The following is a 25,812-nucleotide window of genomic DNA, read 5'->3' as shown; positions in this document are numbered from 1 at the left end:
CTTGAAATAGTAAGTAGCAATGAGGTCAACAAAGCATTGTAATGGATTTGCTGTTGCTAGGAGTGTTTAAAGTGAGATGGGGTTTCCTTCTCAAAGATGTGCTTTGGCTTGGTTCAGTGGAGGACATTTCCAGTGCATGTAGAAGGGGGAAAAGACTGTGCTCTGTTCACCTACATTCTTCCCTAGATTAAGAAAACAAGATTATTTGTAGTGCTTTCTGTGTGTTGTAGCACATGTTGCTACCTTGGACAAGATAATAATAAAATGTCATGCTTCAGAACTTGGCTGGTTTTCCCTTGGGTCAGGAAGACCATTTTTTCTTGGTGCTTAATTTGACTTCTGGAATTATGATTAATTACTGTGTACTATTCACTTTCCTCCAGAGCATCAACATCTGGCAGCAGCTGGAGACAGGATATCGGGTACTCACCTTCCTCACTTACTTCTCTCTGTCAGTACAGAGTCCCCTCGTATTCCCAGGATGGTGTACCGTCTTTCTTTGCTCAGGATACTGACATCTGTATTCAGGGATGAAGACATTTCCCCTGCCATTAGATAGGCAAGGATGTCGCTCACTGTCCAGAAGTCAGCTGCTGAGGGCTTACGGTACCTGCAAGCCCACTCTCCCCTTAAACACCTCTCTGTCCTTTGGACATGCCTCTCCTGCCACCAGATTTCCTGCTGCAAGCAGACACCAGGGACGGGGATGGGGGCACATGTCTGTATGGCTTGGCAGCGTAGCACCCCCAGCAGTCACTAAAACAACAGAAGTTATGGTGGTGAAGTAATTTCGTAACCTGAAACACATGACTGAGTGCTCGAATCAAGTTGAAGCATTACCTGCAGATTTCCTTTTCAAGGCAGCTTCACAATAAAGCTGAAGGTTTAATTTGGCCTGGGAATTGCACTTGAGCCTAGATAGTTATGAGATAATGTTTTATAATTCCACAGTTCATTCTTTTTAGGATAACAAACAGACACAGTTTTTCCTCTGGCATCTGAACTAGAATAAATATACTTTTAAGTGGTAAAGTATTTCTTTCTGTAGAAAATTTATTTTATTGTACCTGCTCTAGGGTACATGGTACGCAAAAGCATGCCAGGATCTCATGTTCAATATTTCACGCGGTGGTCTTGATATGGGCTTTTTCATTCACACTTTAAAATATCCTCTGAATGTTTTAAGGTAACAAATTGCATTTTGTATGCAGGATGACATTACTGGAAGTTTTCCTGTTGAGAAGAACTGAAACTTGAGGAGTCTAAGTTCTTGTAAATCAGTATCTCTAGACTTCTTGAAAACGTGCATATAAGTACTTCCACTTACTTGGAAATGCTTAAGTGCTAAAGTACTCGTCTCAAACATGATTTCTAAAAACACTTTCCTCAGCTGCCTTATTGAGATGTGCACATTTGGGAAAATAATGAGAGTACAGCCTTCTAGGGTTTGGCCCATATGCCTATCGCTACGTTCATTGGAGTTAATGATAATGCTCTATTGATTTCCAGGAGATACAGGATCCAACTCACTAATAAAGTACAAATCAGGTTGGATGTCAGTTTTTAAGAGCTCTAGTCAGGTTATTTAATAAATTTCTTCTTGGAAAATGGCAAAATCAAAGTATCAACAGTAAATTTTGAATCCTATTTTAATGTTCCAGTAGTTGGATAAAACTTGGGTTAATATGAAGATGATAGCGAGTATCGCCACGTGATGTCTGCTTTGACAGTGCAGTCATGGGTTGTAGTTTCCCACCTCATGACATCTTACTGTGTTTGTAATATTTAGTGAGTTTTATTCCCTTGCTGTTTGTGAAGTGAAACAGTGTTTTAGGCTGAGATTAAAATTTACAGAATTATTAAGTGACCTATGTCCATCTCAGGGGCATATCAAATTTGAACATAATACTATGGAATAGCCGAGCTATATAACTGACTGTATGCCTAACAGCACAAATTGTGTGCGTGTAGGATAATTATGCACCCAGACAACCGAATTAACAAAGGCTAGAAATAGTAGTAGGACCGAGTTCTCTGCCAGGTTTTGTTTTTTCCCCTCACTGGTGCCAAATGTAACTATAATCAAGATAGTCAAGTTAGGTGTTTTTATTGAATGTATTATTCTGTATCTGCTGTGTGCGTGCAAACTTCCCACGCAGTCCCTAGTCCAGCACATCTGTGGCCAGCGAAGATGTAATTTTGCCTGCTCCCCAGAGTTAGTTTAATTTCCTTCTTTTATTTATGTGTGTGTACAGAAATACCCTTTTTCTTGTTAAAACCTACTATTTCAGATTCACCCGCGTGCTCTAGGCAGTGTGATACTCCTGTCTCTTTCCTCCTTCAATACAATAGTGACATTAAGCAGTTACAGTGTCTGAAGTACTTGGTCTTACAGGCATTGACGAAATTTAATGAGGTGTTTCAGCTTGCTTGACCTTGTTCTGCAACTCATTTATGCTTCATGTATTCAGGTAGGAAACCGAGCATGCTCTGAACCCTGGCAGAAGGTCGCTCACACGGTATCTGCTGCTGCAGCTTCTGTTTCAATATCTACTGCTGCTCAGGGAGATGCTGCTGCTGTGTCATGTCCAGCAGCTCATGTGTTAAGCATATATCAGATGCTTTTGGGGTGTGCTTGGGCTCTACAGGGGGGAACGCGAGCTGGTGGTTGAGAAGTAGAACCACTGGTGGGAAAGTTGTAGGATCTGCAACTTGCTGCAGACCTTCAGAGACCTTTTTTGGGCAAGAGGGGGTTGAACAGCATCCTGGCATCTGTTCCCTGCTCTTTAATTTTGTTAGAGGGGAAGTGCAATGAGAAATTGCAAGGTCTCTCCATGTTGGTCAAGAGAATGACAGCAGATACGTTTGTTTTGAGGGAAATTGAAAGAGCCCACTTTGCCACCGGTTTAAACAATTGAAGAGGTGAGGAGGTTATGCTACCCTGTAGCATAGGATTTGCAATTTTTTTTAAGACAAATGACAGGGGAAGTGGTACTGTGGGTAAGAGGACAGCAAGACTAGTCAGAAAAGGGACGGTGACAGTGCTTAGCGTTCATACACTGCTGTAGGAACAAACTGACCCAACATGTCATGATAATAATGTGTTACCTAAGGAACAATAAATCTCTAGGAAAAGAGCATAGTCCAACGCAGTTTCAGAAACTTCAGTATTTTGGGGGGGATCAACTGATTCAAACACAAAAAATGTGCAAACTGAGTAACTAAGTACAGATGACTGAAGTCGTTCATGCATCAAAATATGTTTCCCCTCAAGCCTAAGGAAGACCGTTCCACGACTTCACGCAGGCATTTGTACTGCATGAGACAGAGAGCTCCAACACCTTCTCGGCCGGGGCCCTGGGCCTCCTCCCTCCCTCCCTCCCGTTCTGCTTCCTGGGGTGCAGATGAAGGCAACAGAAATGAAGCCGCTACCAAGCTCCAGAAGAAAGTCCAGTGCTTGAATATTTCTAGCAGTAATTTCTCCAAACAGATATGCTGCCTCAGAAAAATAACTTTGATGCAAATTGGCCTTCGGGCAGCTCTTTCACAGTACTTTTCCTTCCTCTCCCCACACGTCCCCCCTTGCACGTGCACAGGAGAAGAAACACCTAAGGGCCAGACAGCACTGTCTAATGAAATGGCTGATCTTTAATTGGTATGGATCCCAGCTGCAGACAGTCATCTTTTAAGTAAAATGTTGGGCCTGAGGGATGGCTGAGCAGGCAAAGGCACTGGCTTTTTCGCACTGTCACTGGAAGTGGCAGTTTGCACGGGCATCCCGAGGAGGAACAGGGCCGTGGCATGTGTAAGAAGCATGGGGTGCTTGGCCTTCATGCCCATCGCTGACGTGGCTGTGATGGCTACCACTGCTCTCCATCGGTCACCCCCAGCAGATTGTCACTCATCTTCTGCTGGCATTTACTGCCTCCCCCAGACCTGCCAGCTGAGCACGGGAACCCTTCTGTTTCTGCCAGAATTATTTTGCTTAACTTATGTGGTTTAAACAGGAGATTTATTTCAGTTGAAATGGACTGGGGAGTGGCAAAGCTGAGGCAGGTTCTGGTAACTGTACTGAGAAGCTGCTGGGGGCTGGGTTGAGGAAATTAGTGGTGTGTTAGTGGAGATAGTGGCAATGAGATGTGTCCGCAGTCTATTGAACTGTAAACCTTTCCCCAGCCTCGTGCCAGCAGCCTTGTGCCAGCATTCTCCTTTTACGTTTCCTTCTGGGAGAGGGGAATTATACCCACATGTAATTGCGTGCAGAGAATAGGTTCCCAGCACCTGCTTACCTCCACTGAAGTAGTGCTGAGCTTTTTTCTTACGTATTTGGGTATCTATCTGCTCTGTGCAGCTGTCTTTCACTGGATGCCTTTTCAAGTGAAACTTTCATCTTGAGCCATCCAAAACAAACCTTTAGGGTTTGTTTTTTTTTTTTAGGTTTTCCTAGTTGAACAAATTTTATGGGTTAACAGATTTAGTCTTTAGGGTTTGTAAAAATTTTATTAAGGCTATTTCAAATTCAGTTTTAAATGTTAATGTTACAGCGTAGTAAAATCTTTCAACCATTACAGGTGTAATATTTTAATGAATGAATGAACTGGCTTCTGACCATAAATATATTGCAGCCGAGATGGTGAGAGACAGAAATACACTTTTATATTCTCGGCAAATGACCTTTTTTGAAAATTTTCCAGGACACATCTATTAATGTTAAATATTTTTAATTTCCTTGTGATCAAATTTACTGGTATACTTTTATCATTTCTGTACTTTTTCAGGAGGAGAGGGGGTGATTGCTTCATTATGTACCTCATTCAAGGTGAATGATGGCAAATGTATAACCTAAAGTCTGATCTAGCTACTTGCTTTGCCTCTGGACGTAGTTTCTGGGGCAGTCTAAAACAGAGATCAGACAGCTGAACGGTCACAGCACGTTTTCAGGTTGTTGTTTGCTTAAGAAGTCTCCATATTTTTTCTGTGAGAAAAACAATACATTAACTTTTGTAGGTGTTGTGTTTTGTCCCTCTGAAATAAAAGCTGCATCAGAAATGGGGGTTCGTAGTCTCTGTTTTATCATTGCTGTGTGCTGAGAAGCTGCAAGGTCAAGTCATACACGAGGCTGTTATTGTACAAGCCCCCCTCATCGTCTTTACCAGCTAGGTGTGGGGTTTTTGTCTTTTCCCAAATCTGTACACATTTGTGAAAGAAAACGACTCGTTTCATGTTTTTCTGAAGAAAAAAGGTAGTTATACAAGGAATTGCCTTTAGTGTAGAGAATTAGTGATAAATACTGTGTACTTCTTCACATACTTTAAGACTCAGAGTAGGTTCCAGGTCTTAATTCTTTGCTTCAATAACTGTCAAGAATATTGCTTACTTTTCTGAATTCTCTGATCCTCCCTTTTCTTGTTTCAGACTGATGTCAAGACAGGTAGTGACATTAAATATAGTTACAGACTTCATAGTTCATTGGAGCTTTTGGTTTAAGACATGTGGTGGACAACCATATAAAAATCCTTTTTTTTTTTCTGTTTTTTTGAGGTGGGGAAGGATCCTTTTGTACATCCTTTATGTACATGTTCAGATTTAGGTTTCCATTCTGTATATATTATTATTATCAGACTGAGCAGTAGTCTTACTACAGGTGTTTCAATAGGCGCAAGTATTTGTGCAGGTGTGGTTTAAGTCAGAAAATGCATAATTCTGGTTCTTTTGTATAGCACCGCATTCATGTTTGCAGAATGACTACGTTTTAGCAGAGGAAGCTATTCTAAATGGGAAGTATTAGGAAAATCATTGAATTTGGATACTGTGTTAAAGAAATTGGAGGGCTGATGTGAGAAAGTGGCTTTATGAACACTGTCACTGGTACTTTTTTGTATGTACTCCCTCTTATCTAGTCAGGTTTCTAAATCATGTTCTTCAATTTTTTAGTAAACCGAAGACAAATAGAAATAAAAATCCTAAAGGTGTTTTTTTTCAGCATTACGGGGAAAATCCTTTCTTGAGATTACTTGTTTTATCTGCCAGAAAAAGAACCTGCTTACCAGTTGCAGATATGCAGGTAAGAAGATGACTGCTGTACCTGGATTCTGGCTGGAACAGGGTCACAGCCTGGGTGGCTTAAAACCAGACATCTCTATGCTTTTGCTCTGTGGAGCCACCGCGATCAAATTCTTCCATCTTTATTCCAAAATGTATCTTGAATATTCATTCATATGCCTAGGGAATAGGGAACAGAGCTGGGGATGAAAGAAAATTAGGTAAAACAAATTGGAAAGGGAAGGAAATAGAAGAAGGTAGATCCAGAGTAGTTTTCTCCTTCTAACTGTCAGGATATGAGCCAGGAAAATGAGATGCAGAAGAAACTCTGAGTAGTCCTGCTGATAAAATTGAGATAATTTAAACTACTGTAGAATAACAGGGAGCTAGATCAGCGCGTACAGAAGAAAGTTGAGTTGAATTCATTACCCATATTGAGAAATTTAAATTCCTCTCACACAAGTTAATGTGTGCACAGTTGTTTAATGAAGGATTTTTCGGGGTCCTTTTTAAGAATAAAATCTTAGCTTTTACTAAATGTGAGGAAAATGGACTCAAATCTGAACACTGCTACCAAATAACATTGAAGAACAATAATCTGTAGTTACAGCTTAGATTTCTTTCCCCTCATCTCCCAAACATTGTGTTAGTGTGATGCAGTTTTGAGGAGATTAAGAGCATGAAGCGTGGACAGGCAGTTTTTTCACCTAATTAATGATCAGATTTTCTAAGTGAGCGGTAGCCATCAGTGAAGCACCAGAGCTTTCCCAGTTGGGTATGACCAAGAGCTCAAGCTCAAGGTCTCCCAGTTCCTTTTAGACAGTCTGGGCTTACTTTGCTGTGCTTTACAAACAGGGAGGAAGGTACAGAAAGCCCTGAGCAACTCCGTGGGGAGTCAGGTGCTGTTGTTAGCTTGGGATTGGTGCCGGTGATCAGACCCAAGGGGAAAGTGATGGGGAAACTGAGGCAACAAGGCCCCATCAGGGATGTGGGGGAAAAGAGTACATGAACGAGTAGCCTGCCACCAGCTCCATTTTATCTCATTAGTGATGTTTGTTTTTTTCTCAGAGGTTTTCAAGTCTTTATACCTTTGGTCTTGAATAAAAATGAAAATAAATGGATGATGAGGAGACATCTTTTCGAAGCTTGTACAAGCACAGCTAACAAGCGTATTTCTGCTCAGCTCAGACTCAGAGAGATGGTGTGGACGAACAGGTGTTCAAAGTCAGGTTGGACGGGGCTTTGAGCAACCTGATCTAGTGCAAGATGTCCCTGCCCATGGTGGGCGGTGTGGACTAGATGATCTTTGAAGGTCCCTTCCGACCCAAACTGTTCTGTGATGTTGGATGGCGTGTCAGACAGGAGCTTCATAACAAAACCAAACCTGAGTGCGCCAAAATGTATAGGGGGTGGAATACAGAAGTGAAAATATCCAACTGTGGTGTTTTGGATTAACTGAGAGATGTCAGTCAGATCCCCTCATAATTCCTTTGCAATCTTTTTCTGCATATGGCTTCCCAGCACACCGGAAGCTGTATAGTGTATATATACAATGTATGTGTACAGCCATATAGGGTATGTATATATACACCATATGTATATGTATGCTCTATATAAATATCATGATTTTGGGAAAAGTCTTGATACTTGGGACTCAAAATGTTAACCAATTTATCATGTATTTGCGCCTACTTTATGTTCTGTATATTTCTCTGCTTTGCAATAGCATATTTAAATTATCTTGAGGGTATTGTTCTTCGGTTATGGTCTTGTTTTGGCTTTATACTTTCAAGTGTCTCTTGGACTGACATTTGACAATATTTGCATAAAATTGAACCTTTACGAGTCCAAGTCAGGAGGGAGAGGGAAGGATTTCAACGTGCATTTTGACCCTTCCCATAAAATGTATAGGATCTTAGTAACGACTTTGGGGATGCTTTGAATACAACATCAAATGAAGTCATGAGTTGGGACCCTCTTATCTTCTCCCCTCCCACTCATGGAATAAACCTCACCTAACACAAGTCGTCTCACCCAGAAATATTGGCACCCAAATCCCATTAGGAGAACTGACTTCGCAGCATTTTTGGACCATTTCGGATATAGGGGTAAGGGGAATGACCTTGTGTTAGTAAATGTCATTCCCTTTTTTTAAGACTTGTGTGGGTACACCAGTAATGATGTTCTACAAGGTGGAAGGCTGATGGGCAAAGGGGTGAGAGCCTGGTTATAATTTTCTTTAGTTAAGTAGAACTAGGAAGGAGAAGGCCATATATTTACACTTTATATTACACCACCACCACCCCACCCCCCATTCTGAGGGATACGGAAGTGTGGAAGAAAACAATCCTTGAGCCAACACAACCGATCAATGACTATATGCTGTTTTCCCCATTCTTCTGTTTTGTTTTGTCTATATAGATTAAAAGGTCTTTGCTTTATTAACTTTGGCCTGCAGATCTTCAGCCTGCTCTTTTCTGCTTATAAACATGAATTGTTCCCTGGGCTTTATAAGTAAAGAGCCAGGTTTCCTACGGATTTGTATCCAAATTGTGGTGCTCCCTCCTCCCTGTTTCCTTCCCTATATGGCATCCAGCTGCCATTTCACCTTAAAAATGCAAATGTGCATCTCCTGATGATGCAGGTGGTATCTTTCCTGTTTGCTGTCTGGTGTTGCTAGTTGGCGCTTAATGGTACAAGTGAATTTTCCAACATGCTGTGTAATTTTGTTGGATAATTCCTTCACCTCCAGAACTGACTTCTGCCAGAATGGTGCACAAATTATATACTTGTGTAGCTTTGACGATGCTTACTGGATAATGTAATTTTCTTGAATAGTGTGGAGGCAAATTAGTATATTTTAGAAAGTAAGTAGAAATAATGTACCTAACCCTGTTACAATCACCTGGAACCACAACTGTCAGATAGGTTATTTGGGATCTTCTGGGGAAGCATCAGCGTGCTGCATGCAATGAAAGATTAGCAATAAAGGAATTAAAAGACACTTGGTTAGGGTAGGGGAGTTAGTTTTTCTTGTAGAACAGAGAGTAGCAGGGAGAAAGCTGCTCCTAGCTCGTGCAAAGCAGCAAGGGTTCATATCCTAAAACCAACAGGCCTGAGGATGTGGGCAATTAATGAAACAACAACAGCAAAAGTTTTATGTGTTGGGTTTTTTTTACTCTTTTTCCTTCCTGAAGGAGGTAATTCAAAAGGTGCTTTAATTATTCTTATCCTGAATATTAAAATTAAATTAGTCTGATGTTACTCTTCAGTAGTGGTTGAAATATAGGAAGATTTCTATGACCACAGTCACAAGTAGTACATTTTTGTCTGATATGCAAAGCTGGAATACATTTCTAGTGTATCTCACTAAAAAGGGGGGGAGCATTAAAAGTGAGAGTTCAAGAAATAAAACTGGTCACAGAGAAGGAGTGGATGAAACTCCGAATTTAGGCTGCTGTCCTAGGATGTGAGCACTCTGCCCTCAAATTTAGATCTCATCTGTCCCTTGATGGTAGAGGGAGTTGAAATCATTCCACTCTGGCTGGTGGGATGTTTTCGAGAGCACAGAGGTCTTTAAAGCTGATGGACCCTCAGTAAATGCATGACAAAATGGGCTATAAGGTTAAACATATATACTGAAATGCTAAACTTACAATATTAGACTAAAATAATAAACGTAAATGTATACGTAGTACTTTCGATGGAGCACTGAGAAGACTAAGTGTTTATGACAGGTTACTCAAGGAGAATATTGAGCTCCTTCCATTAAATAAATTACCTCTGTTAGTGGAAAGCAGGAGAAAAATCACGTCTGGGAAACCGTGCCTGCCATAATGTCCTCTCGTTCTCTTAGCCTCAGGTTCCTGATTTTGTTTTTAGGGCTCCCTAAACCACAGAGTCAAGAAAGATGATTCCTGAGAGGCTTTTGGGAAACACGTTGTAGTAGCAGCAATTCTCTCTGGAACCGAGCCTTTATGCGTGTGTGCTATGGTATCTTCTAGAATATGTCTGCCTGCCATTCCTCGTTTTTATGGGCAAATGACAATAGTAGAGGTGTGACGGTTTGGTATCTTGGAGTGATCCACAGGATTGTAATCTTACAGGATTTGCTGGTAGGACTGCTCACCCGGCCGAAGATCAGCATAGAGATGCAAGGCTGCTATTTGTGCAACTTGAAATGTCTCTGAGAGATCAAAATGTTGGCCTTCCAGCGTCAGTTCACCTTCCCTGCAGCCCCATGCTCCCTGACACTCCTCCTTTTTGTGTCCTGCAATCTTTATTTTTTTCCCTCTTCTCTCTTCTCCATGAGTTATGTATTCACCAATTGGTTAATGTAGCATGTATTTGGATAGGTAAGCCTGCTACTAAAAGTATTGATCATTTCCTGAACAAGCAAGTAAGTTCTTTAATAGCCAGTTCTCTATCTGAATGAGTTGCGATGGAAAATTGATTCATTCACAGGAGCTTACTTTTTTGCACAATGTATTTTTTTGCTCCTGCCTCTCCAAGTTAGCACTTTTATCTTTTTCCACTAATTAGAGCAGCTGGAAGAGCAGTAATAAACACGCTTTCCTTTCCTTTGTGTTCACATCCTGAGCAGTGCAGAAATACCCTGTTACATTCTCATAAGCATCTAAAATATTTGTGGAACTCTAGCTCAACATTTTCCTAAAAAAGATGTTTATCTGGATTTCCTTTAATTCCATAAATTTGGCCTGCGTCCGTACAGGGAGTTGGCACAAGTGCATGAGGTAGCCAATACGGCCTGCCTAGGGTGGCAGGACTGAAAGGACAATAAAAATTGGAATAGAAGCAAACAGTTTTTCATCTGACTGGAGCAGTGGAAAACCTTGCAGCAACCACCCCAACATGTGCATATGCTAGATGCTCTTTGTTATTGTCTAAAACAAAAACGTGAATAAATAATTCCGTGGTACTTCTTCAAGATATCAACAATAATTTCCTGTAGCACGGCTGACTTTCTGGGGCTGCACAGTCTCCACAACCTAACTCTCTAGCCTTTAAAAGAAAATTCATTAAAAAAAAAAAGCAGCTGCAAAAGAACAGCTTTGGGTCCAGAACAGTCTAACTAAGGGCGGTGCCTGCCTGTTCTCCCTTAGGAGAGGGTTTGATGGGGAACATTATGATCCCTCCCCCATCCTCTTGCTCTGTATAAAGGCCAAACAATAATAGTAATACTAACATTGCCGTGCTGTAACTTCTGTGTGTATCCGTATGCTTGTCTCTGGCTATACCAAATACTTTGTCTGTGATTAATTCCATTCCTTGCATAGAAACGTCTACAAATCTCAGCTTTGTTCTTTATTTGATTTCTATACTGATAAATACAGGGTTTGGGTTTTTTTTTCTTCTTCCCAGTATGTGTTTATTATTCATGAATGTGTTGCAACATCCAAAAATGTAATGAGTGACTCACAGAATGAGAAGAGGAAAAATATAGTTACAGGTTTTTAATGAGGATTCCTCAGAGGACTACAGAGTGTCCCAGTTAAGAAACCACTGTTTGACTATATAAAACCCACCCAGTCCTTGCTTTTATGTCCCTTCTGTGTATATTTGCAACATAGTTGCACTTGGTATATATTCTATTCATTCATTTTTCAGATTTTTTTTTTTTCTGTCTTATATCAGGGATGACAATTCTGACATTAAAAACAAAACAAAAACCGCAGAACATGTTTACAAATAGTTCTGTATTTTTTTTCTTTTTTTGTGTGTGTTAGAAAGGAAAAGAGCAAAGGCTAAGTTTACTGTTACTGGCATCGTAACATCTCTAATAGTTTTAGATTGAGCTTGTATTCTTAAAAATTATCCTTGCAAGGACTCCAGAGCAAATATAACCATCCCGTTAAAGCAACAGAGCTCTGAAGGAGTATAATAGTGGGGGATCTGAAGCTCACCTTGTGGGATGATGTCCAGCGCTGACCTCCTTCAAGAATCAACATTGACTTTCTTTTTGGAAAGATTGTTTCTTCTTCTTGGAAAATCTAACCTTTTCTTTCATATGTATGGTTTTGAATTTTAACAGTGTTTATCAATTTCACTTCGTGCCTAGTATCCCCTCACCTTTGTGTCTTTCTCGCACAATAGCTGGAAACCCATGTTTGCTTAAAAGCTTTGTTTTGAGTGAAAATCCGTAGAAATAGATAGGTGACCTAGTACTTGTCTTTCAAACCAGCTGTACACCAAGGTGATAATTTCCTTTGGAAAGCTGTGGATCTAGCGTAATCTTACTGCAGTCAGGATTGTATAGCCTTGTATGGTATTAAAGTATATTTTTAAAGAATTTTCAGGGCTGGTACATGTATTGTGTGCGAATTTGGGATAAAAGCATTGTATTGCTATGCCCTTGCTGGTTCTCTTAGGATATCCAGTAATTATTACCATACAAAAATGAGGTCATTTTGGCTTGCTTTGTTGCAAATATGTTGTAGTGAGGTGTTCTGTACATAAAATAGCATTACTGTTACAGTGCATAGCTATACTTGGGCATTAAGTAGAACTACACTATCTTCTGCCTTGTTTCAGAAACTGTTTCTGTCTTTTCAAGCAGTAAACTCTTCTAGATAAAAAAAAAAAAAAGAAAGAGTTACCCATTTGTTTGTATAAAATACATTTCTCTGCCCATTTACTTCCCAGTCTTTCCATTAGTTGCCTTATTTGTTGTAGGGCCTGTCCTGGAACAGGGTCTAGAGACGGTATTTAAAGATGTAAGGGATGTTGGCCTTTTTGGATCAGTTTAATGATCCCTAATGAAGGACTGGGAAGCAGCAATTTATAAGTGAGTTGGGTTTCAAGATGCAGGAGCCTTAACTGTGTCTGTCTGAATGTGGTTAGTGATAAAATTAGGCAAGGCATGAAGATTTCTCCTGTCTGTCACCTGAGAAAACCAGGTAATGTTGCATGTGATTTACAAGCATTTGCAGATCGTGGTTTAATTCTTTCTGGTTTGTGATTTTTGGGGGGTCTAAAGCCTGCTGAGAGAAGTAGTATCGGCTATAAATTTGTCCTGTCCTTATTTTGATTTCTTTGTGTGACTGCCTCAGAGCTGTGGGTTTACAAGTGTGACTTCTGTCGCATCTACTGGTGTTTATAGGATGTTAAATGACTTTCAGTGCACTTTCCAAAACAAACGTGCAAGTAGCTTGCGGAGGGAGGGTAGAACAGAGCTAGCTGAGGTCTGAGAGCCATAGGTTAAGCGGCAGCTTTGTCCCTTCTGTCTGCCTGCAGCATCCCCCAGGTAACATCCCTCAAGCTTTTTTTTTTTTTTTTCCCCCAGCTATCATGCAATCATGTCAGTCTTAGAGTGAAAATTTACCTTAGTGCTGGCCCAGTCTAGTAGTTCATTACCACCCACAGAGGGAGGTCCTATGTCCTTTGCTGGCATTGCTCATCACAGTCTTTCCGAGCTGATTCAAGAGCAGGCAGTGCTCCCCACCTACCCCAGTCAGTGTTCTGCCACATTAGTGTGTTTAATGGGATCAGTGGAAGGTTTAACAGGTACCGCATGGACCAGAACCGGTGCAAGGAGAAGACAGGGAGAGAAAAGTGTGGTTGGGGTTGGTAGAGAAGTGTCAGAGAGAAGCTGGAGCCTGCAGCTTCTGGCTGAGAGTAAATCAGAGATTATCCTGTGTCAGAGCTGTATTTACTACCTGGATTTTTACAATTCTTTCCTCCGAAGCCTGCTTGTCAGTAGAAGGGAGGATATAACCACATTTTAAACTATTCTCAGAAATACTGAGAAGCATGCTTCTCAGCAGAGGCAAACCCATAACAAAAGGAGGAAGGAAGGAACTTAAAAGAGCGAGGAAAAGTGACTATATAAGTAGATTTTCCTAGAGGCTTGTCATCTCTGGGATGTGACCTAGGAATACCTTAGAGGTGATCCAAGAAGAGTTTGTGCAAGGCTGTACAAGGTCAGGGGTTTGTAGCTGTGTGGGATGTTGCTGTGCTGCTGGCAAAGGCAAATCTTGGCAAATCTGCCTTCACTAGGAAACACTGGAGGCGAACTTGGAAGCGTAAAATGGATGAGGTTAAAGCTGTCTGGTGCTCAGTTGTGAATTCATTTCATTTCAAACACCTCTCTTGCCCCTTCTGCTACCAAGGTATAATTTCTGGAGGCTTGGGAGTTTCCTGACCGCAGGCTTGCGAAAGACTCTCTTGCGTATTTTGAAAGACGACGACATTTACTATCTGAAGGATTCCAGTTAAACACAGGATGGCCGGGATACCTTCCGTCCCAGCTTTTGAGAAGAATAGTGGCCTGTTCATATGCACTTTGTTTACTAGCACCTTTCCTTTCCTACAATTCAGCTAAAGTTCAGAAGACCAGAACAGTGAAAAAGTAGACTGTTTTCTCTCAAATTCATTGTGCTTTACTTTCAGCCTATACTCAGCGTGCACTAAAACATCACTGAACCATACCTTTAAATTGCAAATTAAGAATTGATAGCTGCATGGGCTGCACTCCCCCTATCTGAAACCCTGGGTTCCACATTTCTCCTTTGAGATGCTTTTTTACCGAAATCTCTGAAAACGCAAGAGGTTTGTAGACGGCAAACAATCATCTTAAAAATACTGGAAGTATATGGTCCAAATTTGTGATTAAGTTGTAAATAACACAGTGATGAGAACTTTTCTATACCTAATGTCCTGTAGCAGAGACTTCCTTTGGGGATAGGAGTTAAGTTACCTCATAATCTCCTGATGCAATTTCTCCATGTGTAAATATTTAGGTCATAATGCATCTAACAGTGTTAGAAACCTGCAGTAAGTAGTCTGTGTTTTGTGTGGCACCTACCACAGCGGGAGGTGCCAGTCCACAAATCCAAAGTACCAGGACAGCAACACCATGATAGATATTATATTAAAATGTTGTAGCAGTGCTACTACTGTTTCTTGGTGTTGTATACAAAGAGAAAGGAAGGTGCAGGAGTTTGGGTGCTAACTCAAGACTTGGGTGAATGCTGGTTCAAGTGTTGTCCTCCCATACACATATGGTGTGATCTTGGGCATGTCCATTGCTCAGGTGTTCTTTCCTGCCATGCTTGTGAATGGGATTATTAGGATTTCCTTCCTACAGGGATGCCTGAGATTAAATATGTTGCAAAGCTTGAGATACTGGGATGCTACAAAGACAAATACGAAGTGCAAGTTCCTTAAATCAGATTTTTATCCAGTGTTGAGCCAGAGTTTGATGAGGCCCCGAGCCTGTGCGAATTGATAGTATGAGCCTGAGCTGAGAGCAGGGTGGTGGGATCTCCTCTTGCAATAGTGGAGAGCAGTTACAGCATCTCGAGCTGCTTTAGGAATGGCACCATGGGGTCCCATGTAAATGGGGGCTTGCTAGGCTTCTCATGTGGTGACCTTGTGTGTAATATAGCAGGAAAATAAAAAACAAAGAGCTTTTAAATCTAAAGTTTCTGCTCCCTTTCCTTCGTCAAAATAATTTTCTCCTCCCCAACCCCCAACCAAAAACGAAAGCTGAAAACAGTCACAAACCTTCCTTTAGGCCCATTTTTATGAGACTAAAATGTATCTGTCTTTCACGTGGGGCAGCATACCTCCAGAGCGCATCTCTCTGGTCTGTCCTCACGTGGCTTCAGAGCCTCATGCCGTCCCTTGTGCAGGCAGGTTGCTGTGGTCCCCTCCTGTGCCTCCTGGGGAAGCATCCCATCCCATCCGACCCCATCCCACTCCATCCCACTCTTGCAGACTTGGAGCTTTCAAAACCCGTTGAGAAGGAGGGACAGCGATTACCAAACCAGGACGTGAAAAGAGAAACGGCTTCCCCGGGGTCACGCGTGAGGCCAGCAGAACTGGGAGCCACATCCAGACCCCAGCCAGTGTGTGGCCTGCTCGGCTGTGCTGCTCCCCTCGGGGTGTAATTTGGCATGCGTTTCTCTGGGAGCTGGGGCCAACGGCAATGTGAAAATTGTGTTATGCATTATTTATTTATTTGTGCAGCCTTAACTTTTCTGTTGGTGGGTTCCACCGACTCTGCCACGCTGTGCGGCTGCACAAATATTTGTGCTGGGAAACAGCGGGGGGAGTAGCTTGGTGCGAGGAATATGCAGTTGGGATGGAGTAGAGGGCTAAAGCTGTTTAAATTGGCTTAAACCATGCTGTTGGTCAGTGTCTAGCTATGTCTTTTGGGCAAATGATGATCTGAGTTTCATAGATACTCATCCCAGCAATGGGCAAGGTCACTTCTTCTTTAAGCTGAAATTATAATTAGCAAGAAACCTGATACAGTTCCAGGGATGAACATCCACCTGCATTCTCTCTCGCTAAATATGTTTACATTTTAAATATGCTTTTAAAAAAATACTGCTTCCAGATTTAGCTTAGAAACAGCAAAATGTTTGCATAGCTTGTGCTCATACATCACTACAAAATGATTTTTCAATTTAGTTGATTGCCTGGATAAGACTGTGTTGTTTTTTTCCCCTGTAAAACATAACTATTAGACTTTCTTTAATAATTAAAATGGCACTCTCCCTGTGCCAATGTTACAGTTTCCGTGTAACCACTGTGCACCTGGTTCAGATTTCTCCCCTCAATGCCCCATGATTTCCAAAGGGTTTTGCAGCACGAGAAACAAATACTTTTAGATGTAAGACTGGATTAGAATTAAGGTGTCAGAGAGAGGGAAAATACATCTGTTGCGAGAGGTGGAAAATATATAGTGACTAAAATAACATCGCAGTGTTTCCTCCACGTGGTCTTTTTTTCAACTGAGAAATACAAATTAAGACAGATTTTGATAAAGAGCTGTAGTGAAGCTACTTTAGTAGTGACTTACTCAATACCTTTACTCAGTAACTCACAAAAGACATGCTACTGCTTTTTTCAGATCTTCTGCTAAAGCAGGCTGCAAAATAACATGATGAAATACATCTAACAAAATAATACCTGGATAACTGCTCTTTAAACAATAAACTGGGAGCCAATGTTGCCTTTGAGTGCCATGCAGGTATCATAGGGACTGAATTACTTGGAAGTAAAACCCAAATTTTCTTCTCTGTTATTAAACATAACCAGTAGTTGGAGATATTAATGTCCACAAACCAATGAGTTTTGCTCAGCCAACCACTTGTGGGACTACTGTTTAATTATTATTGGGGGGTGGGTGGGTAATGACAGCTGCACTTAATCATATTTGGAATTATTTCAATGTGTTTGCTAGAGGTAGCTTCAGGTTGTTACTCATGTCTTCCCTGCTCATTGCAAGGTCACCTCTGCTGCTTTCTTTCCTCTCCCCTGCCTCCCAGCTCCTTGCCCTGCAGTTACAGCCTCTTGTTGTCTGCATGGGCTTGGGTCTTTGTGCCGTGCCTTCCCTTACAGCCAGCGTGCTGCTTTGGACTCTGTCCTTCTGGAAATGAGCGGAAAACGAATGCACGTGCCAGCCTGCAAACAGAGCGTGAGCTTACCCTTCCTGCTAAAATAAAGCAGAAATAATTCTGTCCTCACCCTCCATGCCGTGTTCTTAAGACTAAATTTCTGTCAGGCCTTTTGGTGTGCCTGATGGGTTCGTAGAGCCCATCCGAAGCCCTTACATTGCCTTCGTCTGTGCGCTGCGTGGCTTTCAGCGTGGTGTTTTATTAGGCACAAGGGCTTGTTTAAAGAACAGAAGGAGCATATCGGAAATTTACTGGGGATCCTTGAGAGCCCTGGCTCTGGAGTTAGGTGCGTGTCGGTGCTTCATCGAACGCTGCATGTCGACTACATTTCCCTGATTTGGACCCTCCTAAGTTTCACTTTTTTTCTAGGGTTAACCAGTTTAGCGTGAGCAAGACGGCGTTGGTAGAAGATACCAGATGTTCCGCAGAAATGTGTTTATTTATTAGCCATGAAGAGGAGAGGGTGGGATGTCACGTAAGGGCTCCTAGGTGCGAGCGCTTGGACGTGAGCCGCCTCAGCGGCCGGGGCGATGGGGAGGGGAGCCGGGCGGGAGCCGCCGCCATGAGCCCGCCGCGGGCCTAAGCCGGGAGAGCAAGCCGCGGTTGGTCACGCTGCGCACACGAGGGGAGGCGAAGCGGGGCGCGAAGCCGGCCAGCCCCTCTGCGGCCCGCGCACCCTGTCAGCACAGCCCGGGGAGCGCAGCGGAGCCGCCGCCACCTGCGGGCCGGGCCCGGCGGAGCGCTGGCCGCCGCCCGGGGCGTGTCGCGTCGAGCCGAGCCGCGTCGAGCCGCCCGGCCCCGCGGTGACTCACCGGCCGGGGCCCGGGCACCACTTCCCCCCCTCGACAGGAGCCATTTTAGCTGCACGAAGCTGCGGGGCGGCCGGGGCGGCGCCGCAGGCCCCGCGGCGAGGCGGTACGTGCTCCTCGGGGAGGGAAGGGCGGGCGGCCGGGCGGGGGGGGACGTGGCTTCCCCGGGCTGCTGGCCTCCAGCTGCCTCGACGTGCTGCCCGTGCCTGGAGCAGCTCTCCTCAGCCGTCTGGGGAGGACTGGGGGGAAACGGGAACTTCTGGTAAAGTGCAGCAGCAGGGCACGCTTGGGAAAAACAAAAAATAAATCGAGCTGCGAGTAAAAGCGACGTTTCGGGGCAGCAGGACCGTGAGCTGCCTGTAGCTGAGCGTGTCTCTCCGGGCGAAGGGCACCGCAGCCGCCGCCGTGCTTCTCTGAACAGCACACCTCATAAGTGTTACAGCTGATTTGTAATTTTGCTGCAGTTTATAATTTTGTCACCTTTGAAGTGTGTGGAGGTGTCGGGCAGGCTGCTGATCCTTCAGCCACCGCTCAGCTGTCTGTACGATAAACGAATTTTATTTATTCCAAAGCTACGTTTACCTGGACCTGGTTAGCACGTAGCAGAGCATGATCCAAAGCGATTCGGGTAAAGTGTTAGTAATCAGCGTTGCGGCTTTGAGCACCTTTGCTTTGCCGTTCGCCCAGTGTGGTCCCGAGCGACTTTAAAATGGCAGGTTTGTCGTTTCATAGATGGATTGCTCTCTACGCCCTCAACCTTAAATTGTGGTTCTGTTTCTGCCGAAACAAACGCGTTCAATGGCAGCCGCCGACGTGTCATTTTAAAATAGAGGGAGTTAAATTGTTCTGTGCAGAAAAAATGGGCAGGTACGCACCCTTTTCCTAAAAATGATTAAGAAACAATAGTAATGGGGATGGTATACATGGCCGAGGGACAGACCAATTATAAAATGGGCTTAGTGGTAGTTGTAATGGGAGAAGAAAATCCCAGAGGTAATTGCGGTGCATAAAATTGCTTTTTAAACTTTCAGTGGATGAAAACCACCTTGATTCTCCTAATTATGTACTTCTGAACTCTAGCACAATATTTTGAAAAAGAACGAGTGTTTCTGCCTTGTTTATAGTTGAACAGAAATGCAGGCTAGTATCTTTAGAAGTTTTGTTTGAGTATATAGCTTTATACCCTATATTTCAGTCTTTCAGCTGAGAAAGAAAGTTGAGTATCTTCTTACTGAAAAAGAAATGACAGGGAGCTCAAACTGTTGCGCACAGGGGAATACTTTCCAGTTTCATTTACTGTATGGAGCCTATATCTGAGAAGTATAATGGAGTCTTGCTTAATACTGTGAACAGTTGCAGGGGAGGGAGAGAGGGAGGCAACCATTAAGTAAATGGTCATGTTTTGGGTGAGGCTGTCTCTTCTCTTTAGCCTTTCCAGTGTTCACCCGTATCTGCCTTCTGCATCTTACAGTACCGTGTGTTTTTACCATCTTTTAATTTTCTGTTTTGCCTTTTTTATTTCTAAAAGCAACAGTTTTTGCAAGGGTTTGGGAGATTTATTTGGTGCATTGTTTCATGTTGAAAAATCCACAGAGGAACTGCTAAAACTACAGAGGAACCACTGGGGAAAAAAATTGTTTTGAGTTAGTGATAGAAGTTATTTACTGAAAAATTCTTTAAGGTATTTCCATCTTCCTTTTTTTCGTCATGAGTTTTATTTTCAGATCTTAGGGCTGAGGCAACAACTGTCTGCCGTGCTTGCAACTGGCAGACCACGAGCCTCCTTTTCCTTACCTCTTTCCTCCCCTTCTTTCTGCTGTACTGGACCCTGTTGAGACATCCAGCCTTAAAAACTTGAGTTATCCTACATCGACTCCCAAGCTTCAGCTGCTTCTCTTGGGCAGAATGCTTTTTGTGTGCTAAAGGGTAAGTAGCTGCTGCTGCTTTCTCTCGAGCAGGGCTTCATGGAGGAGCAGTTCCTCTTTGAAGGCAAAGCTGCCATGTTCAGGCTTTCTGGCTGCTGCACAAGGACTACGCCAGGGCTACAGAAGCATCTGGGGTGCAGTGGTGGAGCTAGGAAAAAGTGATTTGAAAGTCCTCCAGGCCTTGCTGATGACAGCTTGGACAGATCTTCTAGAAGGCAGAGAAGTGGATTAGAAGGGACAGAGAAATGGCGTTAGTTTTTGTTGATTTTTATAGCTGAAGCCTGGGTTTGTCTCCAAAGAAAAAAAACCCCAACTTTTCTTTTTTCCCCCCACCCTAAGGCAGGGATCTTTCAGTTTGGATTGAGTTTGTGGTTGCTGAGCCATGGGAGTGGTATCATTAGATGCCAGTTAGCTTGAACATTATTTCCAGACCCATGCTTTTACAGAAGTGCCTGTTTTCTAATGTGCTCTTTTTTTCATCTGTTGAATACTACAATTGCCAAGTCCGTGATCTTGGCACTCAAATGAGAAAAAAAAAAAAGTAATCGTCCAGATTTGAAGAATGTTGTTGGCCTGGTATAGCCTGATGTTTCAGTATTGCTGCAAACTCATACTTCAGTGGTGTGCCTTACTCTTTGGACACTTTTGTGGATTAAAAAAAAAAAAATACACAAGGTGTATAAGTGCACCCTTTTCTCTCTTTTCAGCACAGATGTATTCAAGGTTAGCTGACAGAAAAGACTTTGTAAGAAAAACTCAGGATTTCCCTCTGTATCAGAGGAGAAGCTTTGATCTCCAAAACAGCTTTCACTTCTTGCAAGCGTTAGCAAAAGTTTCTCAGCTTTCGCTGGCAGATTTTGTTCTTTTCACTGACAGTTTTGGTAACTCGCTGGAGTTTTGTTGGGTGTGTGAGGAGCAGCAAGGACTTTCCCCTGCTGAAGTGATTCGGCACAGGAGTGGCAAGAGGTGGAGTTCATGTTTCCAGCCTTCGTTACAATTTGCTCCGTAAGCACTGAAACTTTGCTACCATACTCCAGTGCTTATCCTTTTAATGCCACTGATGTGCTTTAGAGATGATTTGCTTCCTTAAATCTTACTTAAATGTTGCTTTCTTAAATCTTACTTAAATGTTCCTTCACAGATAAAGTCGTTGACAGAGGCTACACATACTGAAATTTAAAGTCTTTTGCTTATCAAAAGTGAGCAGCAGCCATGTGAAAGGCTTTAGACATTCTCACTCTTCTGACCTGACCGGGCTAATCTGTGTAGAGGTAAAAACGATTTATTCTTCAATATGGGCCTGTCCTGCAGCAAAGCTTCCCACTGTGTCAGCCTTTGTGCTAAAAGGATCCCATTAGATAGGAACTAAAGTTTATGCATTCTTACCTTGATGTGCTTTAGGCCTTAACTACCTACCAGCTATCTTTAGTGATGAATTGGATGGCTAGAGCTCAGGTCATCTCTTTGCCCTTAAAGAGATCAGTCATCTTGGGTCACGTGTAACTTTGTACTAGGTTCAGGTTTGAATGTGAAAATGATAGCCGTTTTGTTCGCCTGGAAAGAACCTCCGATTCTTAAACTTGTGTGTAAAAATGATTTCTTTCTGTATTGGGGGAAAAATACTACAGTTAAGATAATTTGCTAGGAATAGGAATACTAAATACATAGGTTGGAAACTGTGGGAAAGGGTTGTTTTTAGATGGATTGAATGTCACTGTCTGCTTCTATAATTAGACATTTTAGTCTATTTCTAGAACACCCTATATTTAACTCATCGTCAGCATTTCTGTGTGAATATACCAAATACATTTTTTATTTTGAGGGGAATGTTTTGCGCTTCTTGAATGGTTACCGTTAGCGTACTAACGGTCTCATCTCTTCATTTGCGAGCTCTTTCCGCATTTGCCTCACTTACCTTCTTGCGTGGTAGTGGTTTGACTTCTTAAGCGGGCTCAGTATAAATGTCATCCCACATGAGACTGGGTTTCAGAATTGGAAGAAAGGGGTGGGCTTGGTTGATTCAAATTGTTGTCTGCTGTTGAGAGAAAAAAAAAAAGTTAATATATATTGTGGCTGCGTATACTGGTTTGTCATGCTGTATGTTCCTCTAGAGTTAGTTGTGTTTTTCATGGGATCTTTTGACAGACTTAAAGCTGACAGGTTAGGAGAAAGCTACCTTTCTTTTATGAGCTTTGCATCAAGTCACTTCTGCTGTTCTCCAGTTCCCAGCTATCTCGATGTTTATTCAGTTTTATATTGCAGCTGGGGAAAGAAGCAGCAAAACCTGATTGTGAAACTACGGTTACAATTTGTGATACCCAGGGCTGACCGCTGTCAGAAAATTAATGTTTAACTTGCTTTTCCAAGGAGACTCAATTTCAAATTAAAAGCAAGTTGACAAGGATACTGTTAGTTTTCTTCTCTTTGTGCGTGCTACATGTGCTGCACTAGATAATTTTGGAGCTAGCAAGAATAGTTTTCCAAGGATGTGATGGCACAGTTTGTTTTTAGTGGAGGCTGTCTTTCCGACCAGAAGATGACCCTCTTAGGAAGAGCTTTCATGAAAACTGTATCTTGAAGGCACCAGGGCTTGCACGTTGTCTGCTGAAGGCAGAATTTTGCCTGACATTGTCCTCGGAGGTGGTGGTTACGTTATCCACTCCCATTCTCTTGGTATGTTTGCTGTTTTGTGCTGTTATTTCCCCCCCCCTCCAGAGCCTCTGTAAAATATTTACTCTCTGTAGCTATTCAAGCTTTGTCATGGTGCCTGTAAATTAAGCATGCAAACGAGGGTATTAGCTATCAAGAAAATAATTACGAAGCTTACGTGCTGTGGAGTGCAGAGGGTGGCAAACCTGCACAAATTGCAAGAATTTACTTCCCTGGCTCCTGGTGCCTCTGAACCAGCTTCTCGAGAGCTCTGGGAGCCCAGCAAGGGGCTCCAGGTGCCTTTGGTGGAGTGCTACTGAGAGGCCGCCATCCTGTTTTTTTCAAAAAAATAACCAACATTTGTTTATTTCAAAAAGAGAAAAGAAGGAACTGTAGAGAGGAAGTGTCTGTTTGGGGGCTTTTTTTTCTTTACAAAGGTGGTTTAGACATATGAATGAAAATGAAACTTTCTGTGTTGAGAAACAGTCTGAAGTTTGACTACTAGGGATGTCTTGCGGCATTTTTAAAAATGCTGGCCCTTTTGTATTAAAAAAAAAATCAATTTCTTCTAGTATCAGCTAAAAGCAACAATGAAATGTTGCTTTTGAAGCAACTAAGTGAAATACAATTTTAATTTGTCTGATGGGGCTGTAATATAGAAAGCCATTAATTTAGACCATTTAAAAATGCACTGTGGAGGGATTTCCTGAGAAGAAAACCAAGAAGAAAGTTACTGTTCGTACAGTATTTTCCTAAATGTGCACTTCTGAAAGACATATGTCTAATTATGAATGCTTGATGTAATATAACATTCTACCATTTGTTTTTATAAAACGCTAATTGTCTTTTAATATGGTCCTTCAAATGATCTGTATTAAATATTGTTTCAGTGGAAATGGTCTAGAAATAATTCTCAACAGTAAGAAATGTCGGAAAACTTTTGCCAAACTACAAGCTAAGGGCTTGGTCTTGCAGATGTTTTGTTTAAAAATAATAGGGATATTTGCAGAAAAGGTTTAATTCTTTTGAAGCCACATAGTTAGAAAGGGTACATTTTGTGTCTAGATTCTGATGTTTGTAATGTTTAAAGCTTCTCTTATGGGTGCCCTCTGTTCAGGTGGACTTAGGAAGCATTTTGTTAATTTGTACTGCCAGGCTTCGTAAACAAAAGAGCTATGATGACATTTTATTGATATACTGTGATTTAAGACATGTGTGTTTGAGGGGAGAGACAGTAGCAGCTGTTAGTTGCAAATAGCTAGCTGGGTAAAACAGCCACTGCCCTGAGAGAAGAGACCCAGAACCACTGATCCATACATGGTGCATGGATGCAGCGTGTCTGGGGCGGGGGGAATCAATGGGAAGTTTTGTGGGTTCATATTTGCTGCCTTATGTGAGGATCTCTAGATGGGGTGAAATCAGGAAAAAAGACTGTGGAGAAAGCAGCTTGCTTTCTGACAGAGGCTACCTTGGAAGAACCTGTTGTTACACCATCTGTCATGACCAAGCCTGGTATTTACTAACTAGATGGGAGGACGATGCTAGTGCCTCGATGCTGTCTCCAGTATCTCCACACACCATGTGCTTACCCAGCTTATGTGCACACTGAAGGTGCTTCATCCTCACCCCAGCTGCTCATTTTCACTCATAAGCAAAGGTTGTGTGCGTAACCACCCCGCTCGCTTGGTGGCACATCCCGTTAAACCCATGCGGCAATGGTTTACGTGGGTATGCCCTGAAGCACAGAAGGGAGGTTTGGACCGAGCAAGTTTTACTCGGGTAATGAACTGTCCTGGAGGTGATGGATTGTAAATCCTTAAACGGCTCATTTAGCATCTGCCCAGGCCTTTAGCTTGCCCTTAGGTTCCTGACTCAACAGTAAGCTGCACTAGTTGAGCTAAAGTTGCAATTTAAACTCTAGGCAAACATTTTTGTGAGCATGTGAACTTGCACCACTCTAATTTAATTTAAATTAGTGAAACAGTTAGAGATGAGCTTGATTGTTCCTAGACGTTTCCGTGGCAGGAGTACTCATCCAGCTGCCTCAGTGCTGCTTGAGGGGTGCCACCCTCATTTTTCCTAACTGACAGCATAGTTTTTTCCTAGTGTTTTATTGCTCTCCCCTCCCATTCACAGTCCGAACTGTTCGTGTGAGCAACCCCTTATCTGGTTCTGCTAAGATGAGCCAAGTTGGCAAGTCAGGTGTCCACGCCATGGGAAGTTGCTGGGCTGGTTGACTGAACCAGGTTAGGGATTGATTTCGGAGTGGTGGAGCTGGGGAGTTTGTAAGAGCTGGGGTTGAGAAATAAGGGGGAGCACAAAATAGCACAGTTGTCCTTGGAAGAGGACCATTGTCCGTGGCCAAAGCTTCAACGAAGTGACAATTAGGACAGTTAACTCTCTTCTACATGTCACATCTAAACTCTCCTAAAAACTTGTTTTCCAAATGAGTTGTATGAACACCACAGCTAGATCCTTCTGATTGAGAGGAAGAGTGTGTTAACTAATGAATTAGATTTTGTAGAGGTGTAAGTCTCGATAATATAAAATGGGAGGAGAAGGTGTTTGCTTGTTGGTTGGGGAAAATGTGCAAATAAAAGCTTTTGGTGGAGGGAGAAGCTTGGGCTATTTGTTCTTTTTCCTTCTGGGAGAAGAGAGGGAAGGAAACACAGGGATGAGAACTGCACCGCTGTGTTTGTTTGAAAGAATGTCATCTTCTTGCTTTGTTTAAAAATATTCTAGTTATTCCTGTCTGATAAATCAGGTTATTGAAATGAAATGATGACCTTTGCTCTGAGCCTGAAACAATACAGGAGAAAAGCAGGTGTTTGGGAAGATTAAAGCTCTTACCTCAGCTAGAAAATGTTCAGGTAGAGCTGAAGCTCTAAGGATGCCATCCATATTCTTGCTGAGACTAAAAATGTAAGAACGAGGAAGAATTTTAAAAGTTGATTATGGTCA

At 42.4% G+C, this 25,812-nt stretch overlaps 1 protein-coding gene across 2 annotated transcripts in view; it reads left to right on the top strand.

The window, feature by feature from the left end:
- The window catches only part of ELF1 (E74 like ETS transcription factor 1), a 93,978-nt gene that overhangs the window by 5,208 nt on the left and 62,958 nt on the right, over positions 1-25,812 (top strand). Inside the window, exon 1 of one of the 2 annotated variants that reach the window (XM_072850122.1) lies at positions 18,254-18,383. The exons of the other annotated variant lie outside the window; for it this stretch is intronic. The gene's annotated coding sequence lies outside the window, so the exon portion shown is untranslated. Of the gene's footprint in view, positions 1-18,253; positions 18,384-25,812 lie in introns of those variants that run through there. 2 annotated transcript variants of the gene reach the window in all.

The sequence above is a fragment of the Ciconia boyciana genome, chromosome 1, assembly GCF_034638445.1.
Source record: "Ciconia boyciana chromosome 1, ASM3463844v1, whole genome shotgun sequence".
Classification (NCBI taxonomy): domain Eukaryota; kingdom Metazoa; phylum Chordata; class Aves; order Ciconiiformes; family Ciconiidae; genus Ciconia; species Ciconia boyciana.
The sequence above is the reverse complement of the archived record's forward strand: the minus strand, read 5'-3'. Positions and strand labels throughout refer to the sequence as shown.